At 48.3% G+C, this 14,858-nt stretch overlaps 1 protein-coding gene and 1 long non-coding RNA gene across 4 annotated transcripts in view; one reads left to right on the forward strand and one right to left on the reverse strand.

Moving 5' to 3' along the window:
- Positions 1 to 2,801, reverse strand: part of BCL6B (BCL6B transcription repressor) — a 73,714-nt gene extending 70,913 nt beyond the window's left edge. For both annotated transcript variants that reach the window (XM_078668624.1, XM_078668623.1), the window contains exon 1: positions 2,708 to 2,801. The gene's annotated coding sequence lies outside the window, so the exon portion shown is untranslated. The remainder of the gene's footprint in view (positions 1 to 2,707) is intronic.
- Positions 1 to 14,858, forward strand: part of LOC144797823 (uncharacterized) — a 201,297-nt gene that overhangs the window by 41,133 nt on the left and 145,306 nt on the right. The window lies entirely within an intron of this gene.

A 14,858-nucleotide genomic window follows, 5' to 3' on the forward strand; every position in this document is an offset into this window, starting at 1 on the left:
TGTGAGAACGCCACCTTGTGGTGGGGCCAGATTACTACAAAAGTCACAAGCAATTGCCTTGTCCCAGTGTGTGTGGGAAGCAGAACACAGAAGGTTCTTGCACCATTCCTGTGTTTGTCTCGGCGTTAACTGAAAATTCCGTAAGGTGCTAACTTTTGCTTGCCCCTGCTTGCTGAACAGAGGTTAAAATGTGGAGCAAAACATAAGAAGTATTGAAAGGTCTATGACCCCCCCAACCCAAACGGTGGTTGTGCCCACAGTGTCCCTCTTTGATAACTGTTAACCCGACCCCAACAGTGCGTTAAATGTCTAGACCCCCTTTTAAATGCCCATGTCCAAATCTGCAATTCCACAAATTATGCAAATTTCTTTTGCAAGCCCCCAAAAATAAAAATCCGAACAATTTCAGGATTTTTTTTCCACTGTATTTTATATTTGCATTAATTTGCATAATGAAGAAATGTCAGCTTTGGTATTAGTTGTAATTAAAGCTAAACATGCATTCGCCTCTTTCTCATTCAAAACAGCTTCTCCTTGGAGGCCCTTTTAATAGTGAGTACCTACACAGTTCAGTTTCATTATGTTCCCGTGGTGTGCAGTGACACTTGTCTCTTATCAGAAACACTAATGTGTAAATGTTTATTCGTTGACAACCCATTTTAAGGTCCGATGCGCCCACTGCAGGGGCCTGCTCATGGGTTTGACGAGCGGGTGGGTGACGGGTCCACTCAGCCTTTCCTCCTTCCGAGTCGATAAAATGAGTATTATTTAGTTCTGAACGCGCGCTTTACAAATATAATGTTCGTATTGATAACTTGGCAGCATCGTATTATTTAGATTAAATGCGTTGGTATTATATTTCTAAAGCGCTTTCCTACCCATGGAAGAGTGCATTGGCGCTATGTGATATATTTATCATACTGTTAGTAATGCAAGTAAAGAACGCTACCAACAACAGCATCCTTTGCATATATTTTTCCAACCACAGATAAGCTTGGCATGTCATTTGTATTCCTGTTCTACTGATTACCACTTCTTTTGAAAATTTCCAAGTGGCCTCCGCTGCCCTGAATACTCGTCGGAGGTGAGTCATTTTGAGTCAACACCACATTATGTCTGAGGCGCCCATTTTTTTACTACTAGCGCTTTGATGAAATGTGGTGATTTGAACTGGATAAACTGCTGAGGGGGAGGCGCGCTCTACTGTTTACGCCTCTGAGACGAGAACTCGAGACATTAATCTTGGATTCCGCCCTTCACCAAGCTCTCTGATCCTGAACGGGTTGCAGCTCCCTCTGTGCGGGGGGGGGGGGGGGGGAGGGGGCGCTCTTTTAGCTGTAAACTTTGGGGCAGTTTGGAACGCGACTATCAGTTTGAGGCTAGCATACTTCTAATAAGATGGGTGTTTATATTTTCGACCATTGGTTGTGTGATACTATTTAAAAGTTGTCACATACCACTGTGCCCAGCACAGTGGTATGTGTGCATTGCCTAATGCAACCCACATGTATAACCTCAAGGGCACGCATCAGGCACAACACTGCACGCATTCAACACAGCACAGGCAGGCCACGTATTTGGAAAGTAGGACAGTGCTGAAACAGGCCTGCACACGAAAACATGCACAGCGCGTTACAAGAGCACACATCAAGACAGAACCATGAACACGTCCTCAACCTAGCATGGACCTCGAGGGCCCTCGCTGGCACCATATACTCGCCACGCAGGCAGCTGGCAGGCAGGGGGCACCAGAGCCAGCTGCGGGGGGGGGCATAATGTGGTGCAAGCAGCCTCCGGCCACACCCACCTCACGCAACGCCGCATCACTGCCACAGACCTGTCCATGCCTGCTGTGGGCACCACCGGAATACAAGCACCCGACAGCCCGGACCAGCCACAAACAGCAACGCCCTCGCCACCCCAGTGCACGTCACACGTAGCAGGGGTAAACTCCTTTCACTTTCCACTAGTGTCACAAAAATGACTAACCTAGACATTTTATAAAGCATACATTCATATAAAGCCAAGTGAAGGAACTCTCAAAAGCGTATGAAAATGTTAGCTGGACCAAAAAGCGCGTCAGTGCCATAACCTAATGGCAGAAGGCGCTATACAACTAGTTAAATAACATGGCAGAGGTCATGGGGTGAAGACGCACTGTAGAGTTGTGGGAAATTACTGAGGGACAGTGAGATACAGTCCATGTGACCCAGGCACTGGAGCAGATGTCTGTTGAGTCACAGACCCTGGAAAAAAGGCACTTGAGCGCTATGTTCCCCTTTTTTTCTCACATTAGCTTCTACTTCTGGATATTACTCTCGCCTTCAGCAGCCCCCACCGTTACTCCCCTCTTACAATCTCCCCCCTTTCTCAGTTGAATTGTCCCCCAGTCCCCCAAAGAACCACCATCACTGACAGCATTGTAAGAAAAACCGGTGCACCTGCTGATGGTCAAAGCTGAGAGGCCAAGCACGGAATGGGCATGGAATCTAAGCTCTCCAATCAGCCTCCTGACCCTACCCGAGCACCTCAGTGGAAAGCATGGAGACACCCCACGTCTCTCATTCTGACACCAAGCCGTACCCTGAACGTTCCCAAGCGCCTAAAAGCCCTTCCGTTTGGGTGTAAATGTCGCCAACCCCTTGCTGCAGGTGCAAACTTGGCGGCCTTTGGATAATAACGCTATACGTGTGTATAGGCAGCTTACCCTGACCGGCAGGGCCCTCTCCTCCGCCGCAGTCCCGCCTGCGGGAGCGTTCCGGGGGTCGGCCTCGGCCCCGAGTTCCAGCCTCGAAGCGCCGTCTCCTGGCCGGCGGGGCCGTGGGCGCTATTTATCACATCCCACGGGAAGCGGCCGGGCGAGGCCGTCACATCCTTCCTCCGGCCCGGGCCCATTCCTGGCCCGGCCGGACAGCTGCGAGCCTGCATTGTTAGGTCGTTCAGGAACATGCGGCGTGGGGGTGTTTTTAGGATTCTCAGGAAAAGGGCCGGGCAGGTTCAGGAACATCCACAGGAATGACATAAGAAAACAAGGCCCAGGGGGCCACGCGTCCAAGATGGCGCCTCCCCTGAGGCCTGACGCACACTGCAGGCTCCCTGCTCACCCAGGACTCTAAAAATTAATTATTTTCCAGTTATATATAACTCCCACCTCCTTTTTATCCAATTCACCCAGCAGGTGCTCGTGTCCGCCACTCTCAATACACACTCCCAACTTCCATTTCCATATCCACCTCCATTATTCTATCTCTACTCAAAACACTACTAAATGCACGAGAACTCGAGAGCAAAACCTAAACCACAACTAATACACAAGGGAAGAAGGAAGCACATATTACTAATATGAATGCATGACGTTACAATGCATACATTTACATTGCAGGCCATTACAGCAATTTTTTAAAAACTACATTTACAACTCATTCCTGTACGTCTATACATATGTAAGCGTCATTTCAACTGAAGATGTGTTGTCTGCAGTGGCAGTGCGCTACCCCACAATGCATACTCCACTCCATGCCACTGCACTCTACTCTGCACCAATCCACACTATGTCACTCCACTCTCTGTCACTCCACACTGCACTCTATTCTGCACCACTCCACTTTACGCCACTTCACTCTGTGCCTCTGTACTCTGCACCACTTTACTCTATGCCAATGCACTCTACCCCACTCTACTCTGTTCTGCACCACAGCACTCTGCACCATTCCACTCTATGCCACTAGACTCTGTAACACTGCATTCTATGCCTCTGCACTCTACACAATGCACTCTACTCTATACCACTCCACTCTATGTCAATGCACTATATGCCAGTCCACTCTATGCCACTCTAATCTGCTCTGCACCACTGCTCTTTAGGACATTCTACTCTATGCCCCTGCACAACTCCATTGAACCAGTGTGCACCACTCCAATCTATGCCACTTCACTCTACTCTGAAACAATCTACTCTACACCACTGCAGTCTACGACACTTCACTCAGCACCACTGCACTCTGTGCCACTCTGCACCACTGCACTCGACACTGCATCACTTCACGCTGCGCCACTCAACTCTCCGTCACTCCACTCTATGCCACTGCACTCTACTCTAACCACAGCACGCTATGCCAATGCACTCTACACCAGTGTACTCTGCACCTCTGTACTGCCTGCCACTATAGTCTACTATGCAACACTCTACACCACAGCATTATATGCCACTGTACTGTATACCTGGGCACTCTACTCTGCATGACTGTACTTTATGTCACTGTTCTCTACGCCACTCTACTCTGCACCATTCTACTATACACCACTGCACTCAACAGTCTACTCTGCAACATTGCACTCTATGCCACTGAACTCTATGCCACTATATTCTATGCCACTGCACTGTATGATACTGCACTCTAAGCCACTGCACTCTATGCCTCTGCACCCTAAGCCACTGCACTGTATGATACTGCACTCTAAGCCACTGCACTCTATGCCACTGCACCCTAAGCCACGCTATGCCAATGCACTCTACGCAACTCTACTCTGCATCACTCCCCTCTACACGAAGGCACTCTACCCTGCACCACTCCACTCTACTCTGCACCACTCCACTCTATGCTACTTCACTCTACACCTCACTACTACACTCTATATCACTGCTCTCTACTCTACATCATTCTAATCTACGCCCAGGGGGGTTGTGACCCTCCCCCCCCACACTTTAGCATCTGCAGTGGGTGTGGAGTAATTGAAGGGCCTCTTCTGTCTGCAACTCCACAGATAAAGGCTCATAAATACTGTGAAAGGACGGGTGGGTGAGTGAGTGAGTGAAAGGATGGATGGATAGGTGTGTGAGTTAAAGGGTGGATGGATGGGTGAGTGAAAGGGTGGGCAGGTATATGGATGGATGAATGAGTGAAATGATGAGTGTGAGGAGAGATGAGTGAAAATGGATAGAAGTGAAAGGTAAAGTAGATTGATGGATAAAAGAATGGGTAAATGGATAAGTGAAAGAATGGATGGATGAATAAATCAAAAGGGGATGGACGGATGAAAGGTTGGATAAATGAGTGAAAAGGTGGATGGATGATGAGAGAATGGATGGGTGGATGAGTGACTGAAAGCATCGTTGGCTGAGTGGAAGGATGGATGATATATAGAATGAAAAGGTGGATGAATGGACCGAGTGAAAGGGTGGATAGATGAATGAGTGAAAGGATGGATGCTGGGTCATCGTGAACCCCAAACTATAGCAGCTATAGCAGGGGTGAAGGTATTGATGGGCCTCTTCTGTCTGCAACTTGGCAGACAAAGGTGAGTGCGTGAAAGAATGGATAGATGGATGAATGGATGGGTGAGTGAGTGAAAGGATGGGGGTTGGGTGAGTGAAAGGATGGATGGATGAATAAGAGAAAGAATGGATGAGTGAAATAATGGATGGGTGAGAGAAAGGGTGGGTGGATGCACGAAAGAATGGATGGATAAGTGAAAGGACGGATGAATGATGAGATAAAGGATGGATGATAGATGGGTGTGAGTGAAAAGAGGGATGGCTGAGTGAAATGATGGGTGGATAGAATGAGTTAAAGGGAGGATGGATGGGTGAATGAAAGGATGGATGAATGGATGACTGAAAGGGTGGATGGATGATTAGAGAAAAGATGGATGGATGGATTGATGAATTTGTGAAAGGATGAGTTGCTTAGTGAAAGGATGGATGGGTGGGATGAGTGAAAGGGAGGATGAATGGATGGGTCGATGGAGGGATTGAACAGATGGATGGGGAAAGGCTAGATGGATGAGCGAAAGTTTGGATGGATGAGTGAAAGTATGGCTGATGAGAGAAATAATTAATGAGTGAAAGAATGGATGTTTCCAAAGGAAGAGCAGGTGGATGAATAAAAGGGTGGATGGATGTATTTGCAAAAGTGTGTGTGAATGGATGAACAGATGAGTGAAAGTATGGATGAGTGAAATGGTAAATGGTTGGGTGGATGTGTGGATGGATGGGTGGAAAGGTGGACGGGCGAGTGATAGGATGGATGGCTGAGTGAAAGGGTGGATGGATGAGTGAAAGGATTAGATGGATGAATGATTGAAAGGATGGATGGATAAGTGAAAGGATGAATGGATAGATAGATGTATGGATGAACAGGTTTGGAGATGGATGGATAGGTTTGGATAGGTATGGGTGGAAGGACAGAATGGTGAAAGACTGAATGAAGGATGACAGAATGTAAGGGTGAGATGGTGGATATTAGCAGGTGAATGGAAGGATGAATTGATAGATGCTCTGGAGAGGGTCGTGATGACTTGCTTTGTTTGCTTGGTGCCTTAAGAGCTTTTGCTCGACGTGGGGGGTATTTTAATTTTCTGGCTACTCCCTTGTCTACTCAACTCGGCTGCACTCTATGCCAAAGCATTGGACACCACTATGCTCTACACCACTTGCTCTGCATTGCTACACTGTATGCCTCTGTACTCTATGCCACTGCATTCAATGCCACTCTAATCTACTCTGCACCACTCCACTCTATGATACTGTACTCTATATCACTGCACTCTTTGCCACTTCACTCTACTCTGAAACAATCTACTACATGCCACTGCACTCTCGCTTCTCTATTCCACTCTGCGCCATTCCACTCTACGCCACTGCAATCTACCCAATGCCACTCCATTCTACTTGGCACCACTCTACTCTAGGCCTTTGTATTCTACGCCATTCTATTATGCGCCACTGCACTCTACTATACGCCCCTCTATGCTAATGCACGCTACACTGCTTTACTCAAAACCAATGTACTCTATGCCACTGCGCTCTACACCACATTACTCTGCACCACGCCAATCTATGCCACTGTACTCTACACCAATGAACTCTATGCCAGTCTATTCTACACCACTGCACTCTACGACACTGTACTCTGCAATACTGCACTCTCTTCCACTGAACTCTACGCCAATCTACTCTGTGCCACTGCACTATACTCTGCACCATTCTACTATATGCCACCCTATTGTACTCTACACCACTGCAATCTATGCTGAACGACTCTACGCCACTCTACTCTAAACCACTGCACTCTTCACCAATGCACTTTAAACCACTTTACTCAAAGCCAATGCCCTCTACGCCACAGCACTCTACACCAACTACTCTGCACCACTGCACTCTATGCCACTATACTCTATTCTGCAACACTCTACAGTATGCCACTGCATTCTACGCCACTCTACACCATTCCGCCCTATATCACTGCACTCTACGCCACTCTATTCTACTCTGCACCACGTTAATGTATGGCACTGCTATCTACACCGCTCTACTCCATGCCAATGCACTCTATGCCACTGCACTCTACGACACTGCACTCCACTCTGCAACAACCAACTCTACGCCACTCTGCTGCATTCTTTGTCCCTGCAGTATATGACACTGTACTCAGCATCACTCAACTCTATGCCACTTCACTCAGCACCACTCTAATCTACTCTGCACCACTGCCCTGTATGCCACTGCCCCTTTATTCTACGCCACTCTTGCCTACAACTCTGCACTCTACCCTGCACCATTTCACTTTACACCACTTCACTCTACTTTATTCCACTGCAATCTACGTCACTCTACTCCACCCTGCGCCACGCCCCTCTGCACCCCTCCACTCTGGACCATTGTACTCTACACCACTGCAATGTACGCTCTCCCACGCCACTCCACTCTACTCTGCACCACTCTAATCTACACTACTGCACTCTATGCCAATGTACTCCTCACCACTTTACTCAAAATGAATGCACCCTACGCCACTGCACTCTATGTGAATGTACTATGCACCACTGCACTTTACAGCACTTCACTCTAGGCCACTCTATGACACTCCACTCAACAATACTCAACTTTGTGATGCTCTACTTCATTAAACTCTACTCCACTGCACTCCACTCCACTCTATTCCACTCCAAAACACTCTACGCCACTCTATAACACGTTGTAGAAGTGTCTCAACATTCAAAGTGCTTTTGATTATAAAACAAAGACAGACTGAAAGCGGCTCTGATGACCTTGTAGGGGACAGGGTGATTTTTGCCGGGTCTGCTGGCTCACCCGAGTAATGTATCCACTACAGAAAATGATGAATGGCCTCATGGTCCCAGGTTCAGCTCCTGTCAGCCATTCATCCTTCCAAGGTTGATAAAATGCGCACTTTTCTGATGGGTAATGATTTTTTTTTTCAAATGTTATATTGGCAGCATTGTGGAGCGGGGCTCTGGGGGCAGGGCAGTGTTTGATCCTGTGCACCAGGCAGTTTCTGAGTCCTGCTAGAAACCCTATGATCTCTATTATCTGAAGGAAGCCCTTCCACTATAGAAAAATCTACTTTACATGACTATGGAAGTGTCTTCCCAGTGTGTTCTTGTGGTCTGAGAGTCTGCCATTTATTGCAGTATTATCTTCAGGGCCGGACTGGGAACCAAAACCGGCCCTGGCAAAGTGCTCGGCCGGCCCCCCCTCCCCACTCGGGGGGGTTGGAGGTGCCGCCGAGCACTTTGCTAGGGCCGGTTTTCGGCCGATTTTGTTGCAGGGCCGGTTTTGCAGCTATGCTGCAAAAACGGCCCTCTAACAAAATCGGCCCCCAGGGGCTCAAAACCGGCCCCCACCCTTGCGGCGCACCGGGGGATTGCCCGGTGCCTGCTATGGCCAGTCCGGGCCTGATTATCTTTCTTCCTGTGTTTGGGACTCGTGTGTAACATGCACCCGTCACTTTCTTGTGTAACACACTGTTTTCTACCTCTTACATTTGTTTATTTTCGATACCTGCACAAGTGCCACCATGGCCTGCGTAACGTTTGTTCTTGTGCTTGAGTGCCCTCCTTATATTGCAGTATTATATCTCTATGTTTACTTTGTATGCTTTTGTAACCTGCACACGTCACTTTTTCCTCCTGTAATGCACCGTTTGCTACCTCTTGTATTTTGTTGGCTCACGATTGTCTTTTTTGCTTCATTTAATGTAACGTCTGCTTTTGTATTTTGTTCACATGTAATGTTCTCATGTATCAGTTCTGTTCCTATTGTGAAGCGCTCTGACACCTTCGGGTAAAGTCCGCGCTATATAAAAACGCACAAATAAAATAAAATAAAATAAATAAATATGATGAGCTGCTTGGCGCCAATGGAGGGTGGTGGGAGGGATGGGGGTGGGGGGGTGGGCTGGAGAGCATCTCTTAGGCCTGTGGGGGCTCCAGGGAAGGCCCAGCCCCCATGGTGCTTTGCGCGGTTTCTTCACGTGTGGCCCCTCGCGGCCCCATCACGTCACACAGGAAGCAGGCAGTGACTCATCCGCTTTTGTTTTTCTCTCGAGGTAGAGAGAAAGTTGGTTTTGGTAATGCAGGCCCGGTGTCGTCCTCACACTGACTTCCGGCCATTGTCTCCGGCGTCGAGGAAGCAGCCAGAAAGGAAATGGTGGCTTTTCAATTCCGCCAGCCCCCGCGCCCACACGCTCCTTCCGCGCCGGGCCGTGCTCGTGAACTTGAACAAGGACCCAGTGGCGGGAAAGACAGTACAAGGATCCCACGCGCTGAGGCCCACCGCAGCAGAGCTATCCCTCAGGTTACACACATCTTCAAGCAGAGCTATCCTTCAGGTTACACATATTTTACTGACTTAGGCCTACCACAGCAGAGCTATCCCTCGGTTTACACATATCTTAGAGATGTAGGCCTACTACAGCAGAGCTATCCCTCGGTTACACATATTTTACTGACTTAGGCCTACCACAGCAGAGCTATCCCTCGGTTTACACATATCTTAGAGATGTAGGCCTACTACAGCAGAGCTATCCCTCGGTTACACATATCTTCATAGGAGAACTATCTGTCAGGTTACACATATCTTACAGACTTAGGCCTGCCACAGCCGAGCTATCCCTCAGGTTACACGTATTTCACATATTTAGGTCTACAACAGCAGAGCTATCCCTCAAGTTACACATATTTTACAGGCTTAGGCCTACCACAGCAGAGCTATCCCTCAGGTTACATATATCTTCACAGCAGAGCTATCCCTCAGGTTACACATATTTTACAGACTTAGGCCCACCACAGTAGACCTATCCCTCAGGTTACACATATCTTACAGACCTAGGCCCAACACAGCAGAGCTATTCCTCAGGTTAGACATAGTTTACATCTTTAGGCCCACCACAGCAGAGCTATCCCTCAGGCTACATTGATTTACAGTATCCGGTCTACCCCAGCAGAGCGATCACTCAGGTTATATAGATCTTAAAGACTCAGACCTACACCGCAGTCATTCCTCAATGTTACAAAAATCTTAAACTATTGGCCAACCACAGCACAGCTATCACTCAGTTTACATGTGTCTTACATGCTTAGGCCTACAACAGTAGTCATCCCTCAGGCTACATTGATTTACCGTATCCGGTCTATCACAGCAGAGCTATCACTCAGGTTACACATATTTTACAGATTTAGGCCAACCCCAGCAGAGCTATCCCTCAGGTTACATTGATTTACAGTATCCGGTCTACCACAGCAGAGCTATCACTCAGGTTACAACACTTTTACAGTATCCGTTCTACTGCAGAAGAGCTATCACTCATGTCACACAGACGTTACAGATTAAGACCTACAACAACACTCATTCCACAATGTTACAACAATCTTACACTATTGGCTCAACACAGCAGAGTTATCCCTCCAGTTAGCCAAACGCCCAGAGAACGACGTAGTCAGAGGGACGAGGAACAATGTTGTCAGCAGAATGGGGAACGACATAGTCAGGGGGATGGGGAAAGATGTAGTCAGCGGGATGGGGAACCACATAGTTAGGGGGACGGGGAAAGATGTAGTCAGCGGGATGGGGAACGATGTAGTCAGGGGGACGGGGAAAGATGTAGTCAGCGGGATGGGGAACGATGTAGTCAGGGGGACGGGGAAAGATGTAGTCAGGGGGACGGGGAAAGATGTAGTCAGGGGGACGGGGAAAGATGTAGTCAGCGGGATGGGGAACGATGTAGTCAGGGGATGGGGAAAGATGTAGTGAGCGGGATGGGTAACAATGTAGTCAGGGGGACGGGGAACAAGATAGTCAGGGGGATTGGGAATGACGCAGTCGTAGGAACGGAGACAACGTAGTCAGGGGACGGGGAGGGATGTAGTCAGAGGGACGGGGAACGGCATAGTCAGCAAGATGGGGAACAACATAGTTGGGGGGACAGGGAACAACATATTCAGGGGACAAGGAATGACATAGTCAGGGGGATCGTAGCGTCGTAGTCAGGGGACGGGGAACGACGTAGTCATGGGGACGGCGAACGACGTATTCAAGAGGACGGGTAATGACGTAATCAGCAAGACATGAAACTATGTAGCCAGGGGGATGGGGAATGATGCAGTCAGGGAGACGGGGAACGACGTGGTCAGGGGGACGGGGAACGACGTAGTCAAGAGGACGTGGAACGACGTACTCAGCAAGACGTGGAACGACTTAGGGGGACGGGGAACGACACAGTCAGGGAGACAGGGAACGATGTAGTCATGGGGAATGATGTAGTCAGGGGGATGGGGAATTATATAGTCAGGGGGATGGGGAATCATATAGTCAGGGGGACGGGGAATGATGTAGTCAGGGGGAGGGGAACGATGTTCCGAAGCTTTAATAATTTGATCAAAACAGTTTCCATACACTTTTATTTAAAAGCACAAGCGTTCCACAACCACTGAGTTGCTGCAGTTGAAAGGGGGAATAAGGCACTCTTCTACTGTGAAGTCAGAGACGGGAGACCTAGCTGAAGAAGAGACAGGCCTTCTCTCCAGGGTGCCGGCCACCTTAAAGAAATTTAAACGTGCGAGCCACACACATTGATAGAATCTGGAGTCTGTGCTTTTAATGGAAACTTAAAAAAACAGGTTTGCACTTTTGTTAGCACCATAAACATTTAATCAAAATGTTTTCGCATTTTGTGACAGCCTATTTACACTGTTAGCAACTATCTTAAACAGCGCTTTCTGTCACAGGCTTGGACCCCGTAGCACTATAAATACATGTCACTATTTCTCCAATTCACCAACCAGATTTTAAAACAGTGACCACCTAGTTACACCCACAGGCATCGCAAGTGACTGCATTACCCAACTGAGCTGTGCTACCAGGACACATGCATTTTCCACAGGTAAATTTAAGTTGCCTTTATTTTTCATTGAAGGTTTGTTTTGTTTTTTAGAGTTTTATAGAGCAGAACTAGACCCCAGACATCGGTACCAGAGCACTTCACATGAGCACCAGTTTCTTTACAGATGGACACCTTCATTTTTGGTAGGCACAGGGAGATTAAGTGAATAGCCCATAATCACAGGATGTTGAGCTTCGTTGCCAAGACTCGAACCCGGTTCCTCAGCTTCAAGGTCGACCGCTCTAGCCGTAAGTCTACATCAAGGTGTGCAAATTGTATGTCGGTGAAAAGCCAAGAAAAACCTAACAGGTTATTTTGTTCTTTTTAGCCACTCTCAGTCCCTGCCCTCACATTAGATGGCCACGCCCCCACTGTACCAAGGATCACAGTTCACATACTTTTCTTTCAGCACTTTGACCACTGCATCCTCAGGTTACACAGATCTCGCAAGGACTTGCCTCAGCAGGACACGTGTCCTTCAACATGGATCTTACAGGCATGACCCTACTTCAGTGGAGGTTTCATGGATATTATGAGTTCACCAAGGGCTTTAAGTGGGATGAAAAAACTGGGGGGGTCTCTCAAAGGGGTGTGGCCAATGTAATTAAGGGTGTGGCTTAAAAACACATAAGCTAAAAATCTGTGCTTAGCGTGTCGCCCGACTTGTATTTTGCTGTTTCTGTCATTGCATCCAGATATATGATACAACAAGTAACATCATACCTACAAGTCAGGACCATTGGCTTTGTCAATGGTTGTTAGTTGTATAAGATAAATAAGCAGCAACTATGTCCTGTACATAATATTGAAAAAGCTTTCACTTAACCCCTTGCGTGCGCATGACGGAACCATGCCGTCATGAGCCACGTCCGGCGTGTGCTCATGACGGTGTAGTTCCGTCATGCGGCTGCCAATCCGCCCACCCGGCATTAATTCCCCACCTGTGTAGGCGAATTAATGAGCAGGCGGGGCCGTGACGGAACCACACCGTCATGAGCACACGCCGCCCGTTACCCATGATGGCTTGGTTCTGTCACAAGCACAGCGGCGCCGCGCTCACCCCCCCACCCAACCCCCAGCGCCGCGGCAAAATTAGTGCCGCTGCGAAGGGGTTAAAGCCTTGGTGACACCATGACAATGTTGCTGCTCCCAAGTTTCAAAAACAGAAGGGAAATCCAGAGAGAAAAGGACTCTCTTTAACCCCTTGAATGCTCATGAGGAGCTCAGCTCGTCATGAGCCACGGTGCTTGTGTGCTCATGACGAGCTGAGCTCGTCATGACCGTTAGAACGCTCGCACGCTGGGGAAATCCCCCTGCTGTGCGAACGTTCTACACAAACGGGTGTGGTCATGACGAGCTCAGCGCTTCATGAGCTTGGCAGTTCGGGCTGGACTGTACCCATGAGGCACAGGGTCAAGGCTGATTTGCATATGGCCATGTCTGAATTGGGGTGGTGTGGTGATTCAATCCAATTAAGTATGCACCTAAGGTACATGGAGTCCATTTTATAGAGATAGCAGATAGCCTGGGGCCCTAATTAGCAGGATCCCAGGCCAACTAAGTCAAAAACCAGCTAAACACAAGGCAAAAAATCTGGGGTAACCATAGTCTGGTATCCACCTTCCTACACTTGTTTTTCTAGGTGAGGTACAGCTTGTCTGTCTCGTTGAGGTACGGCCCACCTGTCTCACCGAGGGACAGCCCGCCAGTCTTAACGAGGGTCTCTTTGGACCCCAGTGGTAGGGAGAGAACGCCCTGAGGGTTTTGCACCTTGTTTCTCTAGGCGAGGTACAGCTTGTTGTCTATCTCTATGAGTTTGTAAAGTGCAGAAATGTGGGTTTGTGCAGAGAAGGAGTCCACGAAGAAGGGGAATTCAAAATGTAGATTTATTTCTACAGTACAGCAAATCACGGGAGTACTGCTGTCCTCGTTGAAGTACAACTGCTGAATGATGATCTAACAGTTGCGGACTTCAACATTGATTGATTGATTGATTGATTTGGAGCTTGTATAGCGCATGCTGTCACCCTACGGGTATCCTGGCGCTTCAGACTGATAGGAGATGACCAGAGTGGAGGCAGGTCACAGCAGAGAGAAAAAAAGAACAGGGACTTAGGCCTTGGGATAGAGCCAAGTTTTTAGGTTCCTGCGAAACTCTAGAAGGGAGTTGAATTGTCTAAGGCTCTGGGGGAGTTCATTCCACAGACGGGCACCAACCACGCTGAATACCCTTCCTCCTAACCTAGACCGTTTGAATCTAGGGACCGTCAATAGGCCGGCACTAGAGGAGCGAAGCTGCCTTATGGGTTGATACCATGTAAACCTTTCCTGCAGAGGAACAGGACCTAGCTCGTGTACCGCTCTAAAAACCAGACAAAGGGACTTAAAGTGAACCCTTTCCCTTATAGGCAACCAGTGTAGCTCTCTCAGAGCCAAAGTTGCAGATGAACTCCGTTGCCTGCCAAGGGCCAGTTTAGCTGCTGCAGACTGGATTCTTTGCAACCCCTGAAAGATGTATAGTGGGGCCCCCAAATACAGGGAGTTGCAATAGTCCAACCTGCTTCCCACTGTACTTCTTACCACCAGTGAGCGTGACTCTTTGGGTAGTAAAGGGAGTATTTTACGTAACGTGCGTATTAAGGCAAAGCAAACACTGGCGGTCTTATTTGCCTGTGA

This window comes from Lissotriton helveticus, chromosome 12 (genome assembly GCF_964261635.1).
Source record: "Lissotriton helveticus chromosome 12, aLisHel1.1, whole genome shotgun sequence".
NCBI lineage: Eukaryota > Metazoa > Chordata > Amphibia > Caudata > Salamandridae > Lissotriton > Lissotriton helveticus.